Here is a 16,393-nt window from a genome sequence, read left to right on the forward strand (position 1 = left end):
CACAAGAGCCTGTTGGGTGGGCTGAAGGAAAGGGTGCTCTGGTACCAGTTGGCTGGAAATCAAGGTCACGCACAGGTTATACTCTCGAGCACTCAGATGAGGCCTTTAGTGGGAAATATTGATGGGACACACAGTGAGATGCTTGATGCATTGACAAAGTTGTCAGAAAAGTTTTCAAGCTGTAAAGGGCGTGGCTGGGTTGGACAGCATCCTGGTGGAGATGCTCGTGCGATCTTGGAGACTGTACATTTCAGCATTTTTAAGAAATTAATGATATTTTATGCCTTGGAATGAAGGAAAATGAGAATGATCAGCCATGATCACATTGAATGGCGGTGCTGGTTCGAAGGGCCGAATGGCCTCCTCCTGCACCTATTGTCTATTGTCTATTGTCTATAAAATCCATTAAAATAAAACTATTTTTTCAAAGCCTGAAAGGTTGTTTTGAAGTAAACGTGAATTAAAATGCCATTAATATTCAGTTGTGGCCCATTAAGAGACTTTAAAGATTTTGCGACTTAATTTAAGAACTCAATACAAGCTGAAATTAACTTCAAATCTCCCAAATCTGCATTGATTGCCGTTGCAAGGACAACAATAGCACACCCAGCGGAAGGGGAAAGTATCACGGGTAAATTGTTACATTTTATTTTACTTGGGCAATGCTAGAAGTTGCTTTCATTTTCACACATTGAGGACGAGTCTAATTTGCAGTAACTATTTTTGATTGTGCTTCAGATATTCCACGTAGTTCGGGAAAGATTAGAGTACAAAATAGATATATTGTGGAATGGAACTTCAAAATATCATGATTGACTAAAAATCATTGTAAATTAGTTCCAGCAATTTGTTCTGTTCTGTATCCTGTGGTCACTAAAATCATCGATGAAAATCAACAAAGAAAAGAATGCATTGTATTAAAAATGCTTTTATGAAAGCCTTTAAGGCAGGGAACGTTTTCCAAATGAGCAGGAATTCACTGCACAAAGGAGAAAAAAAAACTTTGAAATGGTTTTCAAATCTTACCTCAATATGCTTTGTTTCAATGTATTTACCAGAGGCAAGACTGGGATTGTCTTTGCTATTTGCCAAAAAGACTAAAATATTCCATCAATGTCTAGTCAAAAATAAATTTATTTATGCAATAATGACTGGTGTATGTAGAGTTGATTTAAAAAAAACATAGATATAGCATCCAGATTTTTATTGGAAGTCTAATAATGTTCTCAACATCTTGCAATTTACTGGTTAAATTTCACTCCCAGTACCCACTGCCTGGGCTGCTCAGAGCAAAAGAGAGAGGGGCATGTCTTTTTAGCATATGTAACAGGGAAATGATAAGTGCCAGATGCCGAAAATCCCATTCATCAGCTCGGCATGATATTTTGGGAGCAATTGGGCTCGTTACTTTGTGAATAAAACAGCAGATGTAATCAATTCAAACCCAACAAGTGAGGGGGAAATGTATCTTCCAAAACATTGAAGAGGACATGCTGGCAGGATGTTGATTTTGAGTCTCTTGATTTTTGTGGGCAACAGATTAACCAGCAGTAGCAGATCAATAATCTGCCATATGATGAAACAAAATTCACATTGTACAGATCAAACAATGGGTCAGATGCGTCCCGATTTTTGTTATGCTTGCCTTCCTCCTCCACAATATAAATACAACTTATAAATAGGGGTGGGGGAAAGAGGATTACTGCAGTTCCTTTGGTGATTTTTTTTTACCCATGTTGCGTGTTGTGTATTTGTGGGCGTAGATTTCCTCATCACATGTCATGGAGTTCACAGAGATGAAAACTCCCAGTGTTATATATTCAAGTCAATTCCAGTTTCAGATTTCTTTTAATCACTCGATGAATGGATTTTTTTTCTTCTTTTTGATGCTTTACACGCAGCATCCTAGGAAGCAACAGAAATAAAAGGGAGTGAAATTAAACAGACTCGGAAAGTTGTTGCAGTGGAGAACACAAAGGTTAACCACGGGGAAGGGAATCAATGAAGAGTTTGATGCCGAAGAAACAATATATTGGACTTGGTTACAAAGAACCCAACTAGATTTCATTTCCAATTTGATTTCCAGTGAGTTAGTGTCTGGGGCTCGATAAGTTAGACAATAGACAATAGACAATAGGTGCAGGAGTAGGCCATTCGGCCCTTCGAGCCAGCACCGCCATTCAATGTGATCATGGCCGATCATTCTCAATCAGTACCCCGTTCCCGCCATCTCCCTATACCCCCCTGACTCCGCTATCCTTAAGAGTTACTTGAAATGTTGACCATTGCCAACAAGATTTTGGGTTCTAGTTTGAAAAGCAGGAACTTTTAGATTTTATGAAGTTGAAATTGGAAAAATTGAACCAACCTCTCCAGGTCTATGCACAGAAAAATACGCATGGGCACAAAACCAAAAACAGCTGGAAAAACTCAGCAGGTCAGGCAGCAACTGTGGAGAGAGAAATAGTTGAGAAGTGTTAAGTTTATTGTCACGTTTACCAAGTTACAGTGAAAAGCTTTTGTTGTGTGCTAACTAATCAGCTGAAAGACAATGCATGATTGCAATTGAGCCAACCACAGTGTACAGATGATAGTGTTAGAATTGTTAAAAAACTATTAGTGTTATAATAGTGCTAATGTTTCAGGTCAAAGACTATTTGTCAGTGCATCAACGTATTATTTATTGCTGTTAAGATGTTCACCAAGACCTACCTTTTCCCCATCCCAGTTAGCACCCATCCCATACCGGACTAGTCTTCAATATGCAATTCCCTCCATTGGAAGCAGCAGGTTTCTGAGGGAGAAGTTTGCTCAGCCTCACTCCCTTTCCGACCCATGTCATTAGGCTAGAAAGGGGGCAAAGAAGATTGACAAGGATGCTGCCAAGACTCGAGGGCCTGAGCAACGGGGAGTTGTTGGGCAGGTCTGACTTTATCCTTGGAGCACATGCGATTGAGGAGTGACCTTACAGAGTTGCATAAATTCAAGAGGGGAATCGTTAGGATAAATGCACAGAGTCTTTTACCCCGAGAAGGGGAATCAAGAACCAGAGGACATAAGTCAAGGTGAAAGAAGAAACAATTAATAGAAACTGAGGGGTAACTTTTTCACACAGTGGGTGGTGATAATATGGAACGTGCCACCAGAGGAGCTAGTTGAGGCACGTATTATAACAACATTTAAAAGACATTTGGACAAATACATGGAAAGGAAAGGTTTGGAGGAATATGGGCCATTGTGGGCAGCAGGTACCAGTATAGATGGAGCATCTTGATCGGCATGGATGGGTTGGGTTGACACTGTATCTGCATTGCTCAATCAATTACATACTGCTAGTTATTCGATTATCGGCCATTGTATTGCATTTTCCTCAACTCTAAATACAGAATCCTGCAGAATCCCCAAAGCTTCAGGTATGACATCAAACTGGAAATATCTAAAATAAACTATGCACGCTTCAACCTCTTATGTTATATTATATTATAAAGGGGCAGCACAGTAGCAGAGCTGGTAGGGCCTCATAGTCAGAGTAACCAGGGTTCAATCTTGGCCTCGGGTGCTGTCTGTGTGGTGTTTGCACCTTCTCCTTGTGACCGCGTGGGTTTCCTCCTGGTGCTCTGGTATCCTCCAACATCCCAATGATGTGCTAGTTTGTAGATTATTTGGACTTTGCAAAATTGCTCCTTCTGTGTAGGGAATGGATAAGAAAGTGGAATAACATAGAAGCAGTGAGATTGTGTGGCCGATAGTCGGCGTGGACTCGGTGAGCCAAAGGGCCTGTTTCCATATTGTATTTTGCAACTAAACTAAAGGTCCTGTCCCACTTAGGCGATTATTTTGGCGACTGCCGGCGAAATTTTCTTTTACCCGATGACAATGACCACGACAATGCCGAGTCAGGTCGCGATTACACCGTCTTCGGAAACATCGTGAAATTCCCACGCTTTCAATGCTTCTCCGGCGTCCTAATTTTCGCTGAAATCACTAACAAGTCGGTAAGTACTTGAGAGTTTTGAACTATAACATCTTGTATGGGTTACTTAAAAACGAAGCTTCACTGTAACAAGGCATAAATTGGATTTACTTCCAGTTTACTAATAGCAGTATTAAAAAATAATAATTTAAAAAGTGGTTAAGTGGATTTTTGTGAAAAGTGTGTGGGCATTCTTTGAAAATGTACAGGAGATGCATATCTGGTTTCTGGGATGCATATCTGGGTTTGGAGCCCACTTTAAATGTAATGGCAATGTCAATCAGCTCAACAGTCGAGCCGGCCAATTTCCTATCCTAAGACAGACACAAAATGCTGGAGTAACTCAGCGGGCCAGGCGGCATCTCTGGAGAAAAGGAATGGGTGATGTTTCGGGTCGAGACTCTTCTTCAGATTGAGAGTCAGGGGAGAGGGAAAGGAGAGATATGGAAGGGTTCAAAGAACATGTACGGTGTGAAACGAACAGGTCAACGAAGACGATGATCAAGGATATGTACAATGGGTCATGGTTGGATGAGGGGAAGATGACAATGAGGCGTACAAACAGTAACATTAAACAGGAGGACAGTGAAACTAGTAGGAGAACTAGGATGGGGAGGGACGGAGAGAGAGGGAAAGCAAGGATTACTTGCTTGCCCGAGCGGTATGAATCGTAAAGCGTTGTAGCAGCCATCTGTTTGGCACCCAAAGCTCAGCAACAAAGATCCATCCCAGGTTTGGCTTGTTGGGCTTTGTAGCATTGGGAATGGGCTGGAGGTTGAACATTTTATGTACGTGTGCAATTATTTTCAAGCTTATGAAATAGAAACCTGTAATTTGTGATATTAAAACATTAAAACAATCATCTGTTTTTTAGCCTCGAGCTCTCTTTTCGCCCTTCACCATGGTATAAAGTCTTTTATAATCCAGAGAGAGCCTCTCATCCGAGAGTTATACTTGGCAACCACAGCATCTCAAATATTGACTAAGAATATTAAAGGTGCATCAATTCAACTGTAATGGAAATTGATGTGGATCCTTCAGGCTGATACAGATTTGGCAGTTTGATTACCATGAAACTCCAGGTGAATGGAAATGCTGCAGAAAATCCAGAGATGCATCAGTCACAATAAGTCTAACACGATGTGTAGGAAGAAAGTGCAGATGCTGGTTTAAACCGAAGATAAACACAAAACGCTGGATTAACTCAGTGGGACAGGCAGCATCTCTGGAGAAAAGGAATGGGTGACGTTTCGGGTCGAGACCCGTCTTCAGATATCAGCCACCTCACTGGATATACCAGGTAATAAGCCATTACAAAAACACATATATATCATGAATTAACATTGAAGTATGACATTACATTCTCTTACATTCCTTGCGAAAATTTAAAGAAAAATTATTTCTTTATGATTTATTTTAATCCACAAAAGGTTTAGTTTAGTTAAGTGGGGAGGCCCAGTGGCGCAGCACGGGAGTCACTGACTTACAATGCCGGAGACCCGGGTTCGATCCTGACTACAGGTGCTGTCAGTGTGGAGTTTGCAAGTTCTCCCCGTGAGTGTTGAGTTTTCTCCGGTTGCTCCGGTTTCCTACCACATCCCAAAGATGTGTCGGTTTGTTGGTTAGTTGCCCTCTATAAAATTGCCCCTAATGTGTAGGGAGTGGATGGGGAAAGTGGATTAACATAGAACTAGTGTGAATAGGTGATCAATGGTCAACACAGATTTGGTGGGCCGAAAGGTCTGTTTCAATGCTGTATCTCTAAAATAAATTACATTAATTAGCTTCATATAATATTTGGAATGTCAGTTCCATGCAAGGAATGGCTTGTGGAACATATGTGTGTTATTCTTAACACTTATCACAACATTTTCAAAAGAAATTATAATCCTTGTCATTCACTTTCCTTCTTTTTCTGGACAACTAGGCAGCACAGTGGTGGTCGAGCTGCTGCCTTGCAGCACCAGAGATGTGCGTTCAATCCTGACCAAAGATACTAGAGGAACAAGATGGACCACTCCATTGAAATCGCCAAAACTGAAGTGTAGTACGCAAAGGAGCGTAACGTCCGCCATTTTAGTAGACAAAACCCGCCGTTCGCTATGCCTCTCGCAGTCTAATCAGTGTTTTGGGGGAACAGTATGTGTGATGATACCATTAAAATGCAGAATGTATCTCATCTATCAATTCACAGATTTTTATTATTTTTCTTTTTAAATGTTTCTGCAAGTTTCTGCCTACTAAAATGGCGCCATGACATACTACGGTTTTTAGGGTCGAGTGGTCTATTTTGCTCCTCTAGTATCTTTGACCCTGACCATGGGTGCTAGCCATACGGAGATTGTACGTTCTCCCTGTGACCACGTGGGGTTTCTCTGTGTGCTCTGTTTTCCTCCCACACTCCAAAGATGTACAGGTTTGTCGGTTGATTGGCTTCAGTAAATTGTCCGTAGTGTGTGAGATAGTGTTAGTGTATGAGGTGATCAGTGGTCAGCATGGACTCGGTGGGCCGAAGGGCCTGTTTCCATGTTGCAAAGTTTGACGTCTAGGCTGATCAAATTCTGCTAAAATTGTCAATTGTTTTCCCTTTGTAATGTATTTTGTAAATTATACAGGAAGCCCAATACTTGAATCTTTAGAGTCTGTTCTTATTTTATTAACATTTGAAGTCTTTTAATAATTCTTAAGAATTCACCAAGTTTAGAATAATGTACAGTGAAACTGTAAAGCAAAGGCAAGGATGATTTTTTGACGATGAAGCTGGGTGATTCAAGGGTACAATGCAACATGGTTCATGGAAGATTTCCTGTACACGTTATTATCCTTTCAGAATGAGTTTCCGGTTTGATTGTAAATAGCCTTGTTGGAGAAGCGGTCGGATCCTCTGACAGAATTAGTGAGTGGGATGTGCCTAATTAAATCACTTGAATCACACAGCAAAATGAAAGATATATCCAGCTCCATCTGTAGATTTCTCTGTTTCAGTGAGAATAACTATTATTTTAAATCTCTGCTCTGAACTTTTTTTTTTAGAGATACAGCGCGGAAACAGGCCTTTCGGCCCACCGAGTCCGCGCTGCCCAGCGATCCCCGCACACCAATTAGTGCCCTACCTGCACCAAAACACCATCCTGGAAAGTTTCCAGTCAGGTTTCAGAGCCCACCACAGCACAGAGTCTGCCTTGTTGAAGGTACACAACGACCTGCTTCTCGCCATCGACACCGGCGACTGTGCAATCCTGCTCCTTCTCGACCTCAGCGCAGCGTTCGATACAGTGGACCACACCATCCTTATTGACCGTCTCCGGTACACGGTTGGCATTGATGGCACTGCCCTGAGCTGGTTCGCTTCGTACCTCAAAGATAGGAGTTTCGCCATCAACATAGGCAGTTATTCCTCTGCTCCAGCTAGCCTCTCCTGCGGAGTTCCACAAGGCTCCATCCTAGGCCCCATTCTCTTCTCTCTATACATGCTCCCCCTTGGCCAAATCATTCAAAGGCACGGCATTTCTTTCCACTGCTATGCCGATGACACTCAGCTTTACCTCACCCTGAAACCCAACAACCAGTCAAATTTAAACAGCCTCTTACACTGCCTTGAGGACATAAAATGTTGGATGGCACAGAACTTCCTCCAATTAAATGAGAGCAAGTCTGAGATCATCCTATTCGGCCCCCCCCGACTCCATCAAATTGATAACAGGCAGTCTTGGAAGTCTATCCTGCCTAGTCAAACCGCATGTCAAAAACCTCGGCATGATATTTGACTCTGCATTAAAATTTGATAGGCAAGTCAACGCTGTGGTAAAAGCCAGCTTCTTCCAACTTCGAACCATAGCTAAAATCAAACCTTTCCTCCAATTCGACGACACAGAAAAAATCATTCACGCTTTCATTTCCTCCCGCCTAGACTACTGCAACTCCCTGTACACTGGGATCAGCCAATCTTCCCTGTCCCGCCTGCAACTGGTCCAAAACGCCGCAGCGAGACTCCTGACGGGTACCCGTAAAAGGGACCACATCACCCCGATTCTGGCCTCTCTCCACTGGCTCCCTGTACGGTACAGAATCAACTTCAAGCTCCTCCTATTCACGTATAAAGCCCTAAATGGACACTCCCCCCCCCTACATCAAAAATCTTCTAACCCCCCTCTCTAACTCCAGGTCCCTCAGGTCGGCCGACTTGGGGCTACTCACTATCCCGCGGTCTAGGCTTAAGCTCAGGGGTGACCGCGCTTTTGCGGTTGCAGCTCCTCGACTGTGGAACAGCATCCCTCTCCCCATCAGAACTGCCCCCTCCATCGACTCCTTTAAGTCCAGGCTCAAAACCTATTTCTACTCCCTAGCGTTTGAGGCTCATTGAGGAGGCGCTGTGAACTGTTTGCGTGCTACTGTATGTTTCATTTTTTCCCCATTGGAACCTAATCAGATGTACAGCACTTTGGTCAACGTGGGTTGTTTTTAAATGTGCTATACAAATAAAATTGACTTGACTTGACTTGACTAACACTATCCTACACACACTAGGGACAATTTTTTTTTTTAACATATTACCCAGTCAATTAACCTACATACTTGTACATCTTTGGAGTGTGGGAAGAAACCGAAGATCTCGGAGAAAACCCACGCAGGTCACGGGGAGAACGTACAAACTCCGTACAGACGGCGCCCGTAGTCAGGATCGAACCAGAGTCTCTGGCGCCGCATTCGCTGTAAGGCAGCAACTCTACCGCTGCGCCACCGTGCCTATTGTTGGGTGTCACTGGAACATCTAGATGATACTAGAGCAAGTGGACCCGTTGGGCCCAAACCTCTCCTGCATTGATGCAGCACCCTCTCCTCCCCCTCCCCCTCCCCCTCCCCTCTCCCCCCTCTCCACTCCCCCTTCCCTCCAGTTCCCCCCCTCCATCCCTCCCCCCTCCCCTCTCCCCCTCCCCCTCCCCATCCCCTCCTACCCTACCCTACCCCCTCCCTCCCTCCCTCCACGCCCCCCTCCCCTTTTTCTTCCCCTCCCCTCCTTCCCCTCCCCCCACTCAATCCCCCTTGGCTGTAGTTCAGGAACAAACAAACAAGAGTTTTAGTATATAGATATTCCTCTCTAATGCATCATGTAATTGGCTAATTGACTATTCTTCTCCACTCCTTTACTGATTCTCTCTCTCTCTCTCTCTCTCTCTCTCTCTCTCTCTCTCTCTCTCTCTCTCTCTCTCTCTCTCTCTCTCTCTCTCTCTCTCTCTCTATCTCTCTATCTCTCTCTCCTCTCTCCTCTCCTCTCTCCTTCTCTCTCTTTCTCTCTCTTTCTCTCTCTCCCTAACTCTTCATTCATCCACTCACCATTATCATTTCATTTTTCTTTTTCATTTTCATTCTTCTTGTTTGCAACTTTGTGGAAGTTTGGTATTGGAGGTCAATAGAGTTGAAGGGAGCAAAGTTTAAAGGAGTTGAGCAAGCTTTTTTACACGGAGGGTGATGAGCGGAGGGTGGAAGGTGAAGCCTGGGGTGATGGTGAAAGCAGATACGATAGTGGCATTTAATAAACTTATGGATAGGCACATAATATGCAGGGAATGGATCATGTGCTAGGAGATAATAGTTGTTCTTTGTATTATATTCAGCACAGGCATATTGGGCCAAAAGGCCTGTTCCCTTGCTGTACTGTTCCATGTTCTATGTTCAATAATTCATGCTAATCTACTTTTATTGTGCTTTGGAGGGGATGAAACATAGAATCTGTCATGCACATGTCTTTATGAGCTAAAGTGCACACAAAGTCCTGAAATGAATTGACCAAGCATTGATGACTGCTTTTCCCAGGAAGCACAGGTTAATTGAGATGGATTGAGGAAATGCTAAAGAATGAAATGCTCAGCTCTGATTATCCTGGTGGGAAAAGCCTTTCATTTCTTGATGAATTGATGAGTGGGAAATACTCAAGAGTCAAGAATCATGAGTGTTTTCTTGTCATATGTTTCAAGGTTTCAAGGTCATTTTATTGTCACATGTACCAATTAGGGTACAGTGAAATTTGAGTTACCATACAGCCATACTAAGTGAAAAGCAACAAGATACATAACCACATAAAAGTTAACATAAACATCCATCACAGTGGATTCCACATTCCTCATGGTGATGGAAGGTAATAAAGTTCAAACTTCTTCCTCTTGTTCTCCCGTGGTCGGGGCAGTCAAACCGTCTGCGGTCGGGGCGATCAAAGTCCCCGCAGCCGATGATCAAAACCCCCGTCGGGATGATGGAAACTCCCACGATGGGGTGGTTGAAACTCTCTCCACAGCATAGAGCTCCTGAGTCAGCCTCTTCTTCCCAGAGACCGCGAGCTTCACGATGTTAAAGTCCACAGGCCCCGCGGTTGGAACTTCGATCCCCGGCAAAGGGATCGCACGCGCCGCGAAGTTAAAGTCCCACACACTCCCACAACTTGGCTCCAGGAAAGGCCACCAACTCCCCGATGTTAGGCCGCAGTGAGGGCGGAGATATGATATGGAAAAACAATGAAATTCTTACTTGCAGCAGCACAACAGAATATGTAAACATAGTGCACTGTAAGCAATATAATAAATATATATATGCTGAACACTTTTTTCAATTATGTTGTTTACAAAGTACAATGTTTACATATTCTGTTGTGCTGCTGCAAGATATATATATATATCTATATATATATAGATGTCGTGTAAGAAAATAACTGCAGATGCTGGCACAAATCGAAGGTATTTATTCACAAAATGCTGGAGTAACTCAGCAGGTCAGGCAGCATCTCAGGAGAGAAGGAATGGGTGACGTACCCTTCTGAAGAAGGGTCTCGACCGAAACGTCACCCATTCCTTCTCTCTTGAGATGCTGCCTGACCGGCTGAGTTATATGTATAGATGTCTATATATATATATATATATATATATATATCTATATATAGATATACACACACGCACACACACACGCATATATGTATATGTATGTGTGTATGTATGCGTGTGTGTATATATATATATACATATATATATATATATATATATATATATATATATATATATATATATATATATAAAAGATATTTATGTATGCACACATTAAAAAATAATGAAACAAACAAGAGAATCATCAAGTTCCTAAACTCAGCTGGGTAGCTCCCTAATCTAGAAGTACAGTATTTCAGTCTGTTGTCTGAAATATGGGGTTTCCTATCTACATGTACTTTAGCACCTGGAATGCTAACACTGCCAGTTATAGACAGAATAAGCATACTTGACCTATGGCAGAAATCAACGCTCCAATCAATATAGGGTGAACATTTCAAAATAAAATGATAACTGCAATGTGTCAATTTGTATGCAGTCATTAACTATCTCCCTTGTGCATACATTTTATGCCTGCCTTCCACATGCCTCTGCAAACTGCTCCTGTGCAGTGCTGCAGAGGTTGTAGATGGCTGGTGGAAGAGTAAGAGAGATTCGAACTGTAACACCTGCCTTGGAATCGAAGCTGCCTTGGCAGAGTTTTCTTCACACATTCCTGCATGCTCCACACTGAATGGCAAGACCTGAAAGTCTGAAGAAGGTTCTCAACACAAAACGTCATCTCTCCAAGTTCTCCAGGGATGCTGCCTGACCTGCTGCGTTACTCCAGCACTTTGTGCCCTGTGAAAGGTTACTGCCTGATTCCTGGTTCCCGATTCCTGTTCTGTCAATTGGTGGAGGTGGAACGTGGATTCTGGATGGCGAAAGATGGTGCTAATAGTCTTAGAATATGACCTCAATCAGCTTTGAATCTCGATGGCCTGATTTAGGATTGCACATGACGGGCGGCTGTTAATCTTGACTGATTGACAGATAACATCATGGGTACTGTATGCTGGCAGAGATAGAACACAGAACGTAGAACAATACAGCTCAGAAACAAGCCCTTCAGCCAACAATGTCTGTGCCGAGCTTAATGCCAACTCTTACCTGCCTGCACATTATCCACATCCCTGCAGATCTGCCTTCACCACCACCCCTAGCAGCATGTTCCAGTCATCCACCACCCTTTGTGGAAAACATTTGGCACGCAAATCTCCTTTAAACTTTGCACCTCTCACCTCAATACTATGCCCTCTAGTTTTTGGGAAATAAGTTCTCACTGTCTACCCTATCTATCCCTCCCCATAATTGTATATACTCCTGTCGGGTCTCCCCACAACCTCAGGCATTGTAGAGCAAACAATCCAGGCTTGTCCAACCTCTCCCTGTAAGTAATGCCCCCCAATCCAGATATCCAACCCTATTGAATGAGCTCTCCTTATCCTGAAACAAAGTCACCAATATAGTTATGAAAATCCATGGAACTGACCTGAGCCACACTTAAACATCGGACAGTTCTGCTCTGGGGCGTTTGCCAGCATTTGTTGCAGCTCCAATGTACCTCGGTTATAAAAGGTGCAGCCTGACTTTTTTTCTGGTGCAGGCATTGGGCATGCCATCCATGACATTGGGCCCAAGGCTGGGTTGGAAAACAAACCAATGCATAGCACTATCAATGATGATCATCTAATGAAAACATGATAATGTCTCTATAGAATACACTGATGTATTGACTGGTTGTGTCATTGGGTAAGGGTTGACTGTGTATCGGTATTTCCATGCAATTTTCTTAGGGTCTCCTAACATTGCTCACATCCTAACATCAAAAATGCTTTGAATTAATTTCAGTTTTTGCGTTAGAGATACAGCATGGAAACAGGCCATTCAGCCCACAGAGTCCATGCCGAGCATTGATCGCCCCTCCACACTAGTTCTATGTTATCCCACTTTCTCACCCACACCCTACACATTTAGGGGTATTTTACACGAGCTAATTAGCCCACAAACCAGTACATATTTGGGACGTGGGGGGAAATCGGAGCATCCAGAGGAAACCCCCGTACGGTAATAGTCAATAGACAATAGACAATAGATGCAGGAGGAGGCCATTCGGCCCTTCGAGCCAGCACCGCCATTCAATGTGATCATGGCTGATCATTCTCAATCAGTACCCCGTTCCTGCCTTCTCCCCATACCCCCTGACTCCGCTATCCTTAAGAGCTCTATCCAGCTCTCTGTTGAATGCATTCAGAGAATTGGCCTCCACTGCCTTCTGAGGCAGAGAATTCCACAGATTCACAACTCTGACTGAAAAAGTTTTTCCTCATCTCAGTTCTAAATGGCCTACCCCTTATTCTTAAACTGTGGCCCCTTGTTCTGGACTCCCCCAACATTGGGAACATGTTTCCTGCCTCCAACCCCTTAATAATCTTATACGTTTTGATAAGATCTCCTCTCATCCTTCTAAATTCCAGTGTATACAAGCCGTGTAACAGAGAGAACGTGCAAATTCCACGCAGGCAGCACCCAAGGTCAGGATCAAACCCGTGTCTGTGGCGCTGTGAGGCAGCAGCTCTACCCACTGCGCCACCATGCCGAATGATGCATGCTTCCTGCAGTGCTGCGTACAGTATGCAGCTGGCTCCTGCATCAACTTGAGTTGGGCCCCAGCTCGATGACGGTTTAATGCAGCTGTCTCTCGGGCACCTAAGGGAAGGAGCAGGGTGGCCATGAGCCGGAAGGAGGGTGTGTGGCAGCCTGGTGCATCCCTGCTGAGAATTCAATAACGCTGTTTGTAGTCCCCTTATAAAGAGCCTCGCCACAACCACATCAGCAGAACATCTGTTTCTGGGGGCTGGGAGACATCAATTGAAAGGCGGAGCTTCCTTGCGAGTGCAGACCCTTTACCAGATCCGTAGGGTTACTCAATCTCCGCAATCTCCCGATTCCTCCAGACATTCTCAGCATGTCCGTGAGGTGGTGTGAATGCTGCTGCAACATACGTAACTCCCCCCCACACTCTCCACCCACCCCGCCAAGCCATTTGGTTTTGAGCCTGCACCTCAGCCCAATTGAACTACCAGTTCTCTTGACAAACCCAGGGGACCATTTCCTCATAGGCTGTATATTATGGCCTTGTTGTACTAAGCAAACATTTATAAAACAGTTAAAGCAACTCTGCCACATTGTCACATCAAGCACTGCCTTTGCAGTCTCTGACAAGCCCTGGTTAATGTCAGAGTTATTGCTTGTTTATCAGTGTAACGTTAACCACAATTAGCTGATTTGGTTGTCAGATTCAAGTATATTTGATTTTCAATGAAAGTTTGCAGCGAACATGTTCGCTTTTATAGTCTTGGCATCGGTGTCTCTCCTGTTCCTCTTCACAGTCATTTTCCCTCCGACCTTTTACCCGCCTTCCTTCCATTTATTCTCCTTCTTTCCTTAAGATTAGATTGCCATTTTGCTTTTTTGTTTCAAATGCCGAGGCTGCCCACAGCAGGTCTCAAGTAAGAAGCACATCTGTGAGGCAGAAAAAAATGTTTTCATTGAGCTTTTTTTTCCCATGGTGGGAAATTCTCTCACCTGGCATTGCTAACAAGTGATGAAATTTAACACGAGATGGGTGACCGGCTCTGAGCATAATACAAATCCAATTACAAAAGATTGATAAAAGCAGCTTAACCATTCTTGTACCATGGTGCTTTCATTCAATGCACATGGTGGTGTTTCCTTTCTTATTAAGCTTACACCATCACTTTATGTTTTTTCTTCCCCTTCTGTTCCACAACGACACGGTGGCACAGCTGGTAGAGCCTCTGCCTCGCAGCACCAGAGATCCAGGTTCGATCCTGATTCGGGTTCGGGTTCGCACGTTCTCCCTGTGATCGCGTGCGTTTCCTCCGGGTGCTCCGGTTTCCTCCCACATCCCGAAGATGTGCGAGTTAGTAAGCAAATTAGCCTCTGCAAAATTGCCCTTAATATGTAGGGAATCGATGAGAAAGTGGGATAACGTGCAACTAGTGTGAAACGGGCGATCAGCGGTTGGTGTGGACTCTTTGGGCCGAAGGGCCTATTTCCATGTTCTGTCTCTAAACTTGTTAAATGTTTTTTCTGTGTATCTGGATATTACTTTTGCACCTGGGTCTCACCAACGATACATCGCACTGTGGATATACCAAGCTTTGGTTAATCCGCCCTTTCACTTACTCTTTTACCTTCGACTGACATTGGATGTTGATAGGAAAAAAAACTGCAGATGCTGGTTAAAATCAAAGGTAGATACAAAATGCTGGAGTAACTCAGCGGGTCAGGCAGCATCTCAGGAGAGAAGGAATGGGTGACGTTTCGGGTCTAGACCCTTCTTCATTGGATGTTGATAGCCCAGCAACAAATAAGTAAATCATAGGTGCAATCTTATAATTTACTTTTGCTACGATGGCCCACCAATGCTCCAAGGGATACATTGCTACTGATCTCACAGTTAACCCTGCACATCTTACTGCTGTCAACAGTTTGCAATGATAACTTCAATTCTGCAGTGAGGGAGACACCAGGGCATTTTCAAGCTCTATTCTACATGGATTTTGAGAGTCATTAGAATTCACCGGCTTATAGGTCTAATTGCTTCTGTGTAAAATATACATTGTATAATATGGACACAAGAGATTGCAGATGATGGAATCTAGAACAACAAACCATCATGCACCAGCCTCTGCCTCACCACTCTTCCTCTCCTCTCTATACCCTCCCTCTCCTCATGATGCAGCATTTCAACCTGAAACGCCAACAATTCTCGACGCTCGACCCATTGAGTTCCTCCAGCAGATTGCTTAATAGGCCTTTTGATTTGCTTGTTGCCTGAAATTACTTCCCTTGAATCCCTGGGTTCTGATTTTTTTTCATATATTGATACAGTGCCCTGATTAGTTATTTAGTTTAGTTTAGTTTCGCCGACCAGTGGTTGCACTAGTTCTATCTTACACACTAGGGATAATTTATAGAAGCCAATTAACCTACAAAACCTGCACGTCTCTGGAATGTGGGAGAAAACTGGAGCACCTGGTGCGAACCCATGTGGGAACGTACAAACATCCGTACAGACAACACCTGTAATCAGGATGAAACCCAGGGATCTGGCGCTGTGAGGCAGCAGCTCGACCACTGCTCCACTGTGCCGCACAATGTAAAAGAATAACTAAATAGTGGACGATCGATATCTTTCAATTTGATATTTTAGGTCATCGTTTTTACTTTGTTTTCAATATTTGTACAGGGAGCCAGTTGTTTTCAAGAGAAAAATCTTAACGGATCCTTCAAGCTTCATTAGATCAATTACGGTGTGAATGATAGTTTTCTAACATGCAGGTAAACACTTCCTTTGTCCACAGAGGCTTCTGACACACATTCATATAAAATCTTTTGTTATTTTATGTTACGCAACATGACATGAACAATCAGTGTTCAGATCTGCAGACAGTTTCTGAGAAATCCATGGAGGTTCGCTACCTTCTATATTTCAGACTTCACCACAGTTCACCAAATGAGCTGAGACAAGTTCACTGGG

The sequence above is a fragment of the Rhinoraja longicauda genome, chromosome 29 (assembly GCF_053455715.1).
Source record: "Rhinoraja longicauda isolate Sanriku21f chromosome 29, sRhiLon1.1, whole genome shotgun sequence".
NCBI classification, from domain to species: domain Eukaryota; kingdom Metazoa; phylum Chordata; class Chondrichthyes; order Rajiformes; family Arhynchobatidae; genus Rhinoraja; species Rhinoraja longicauda.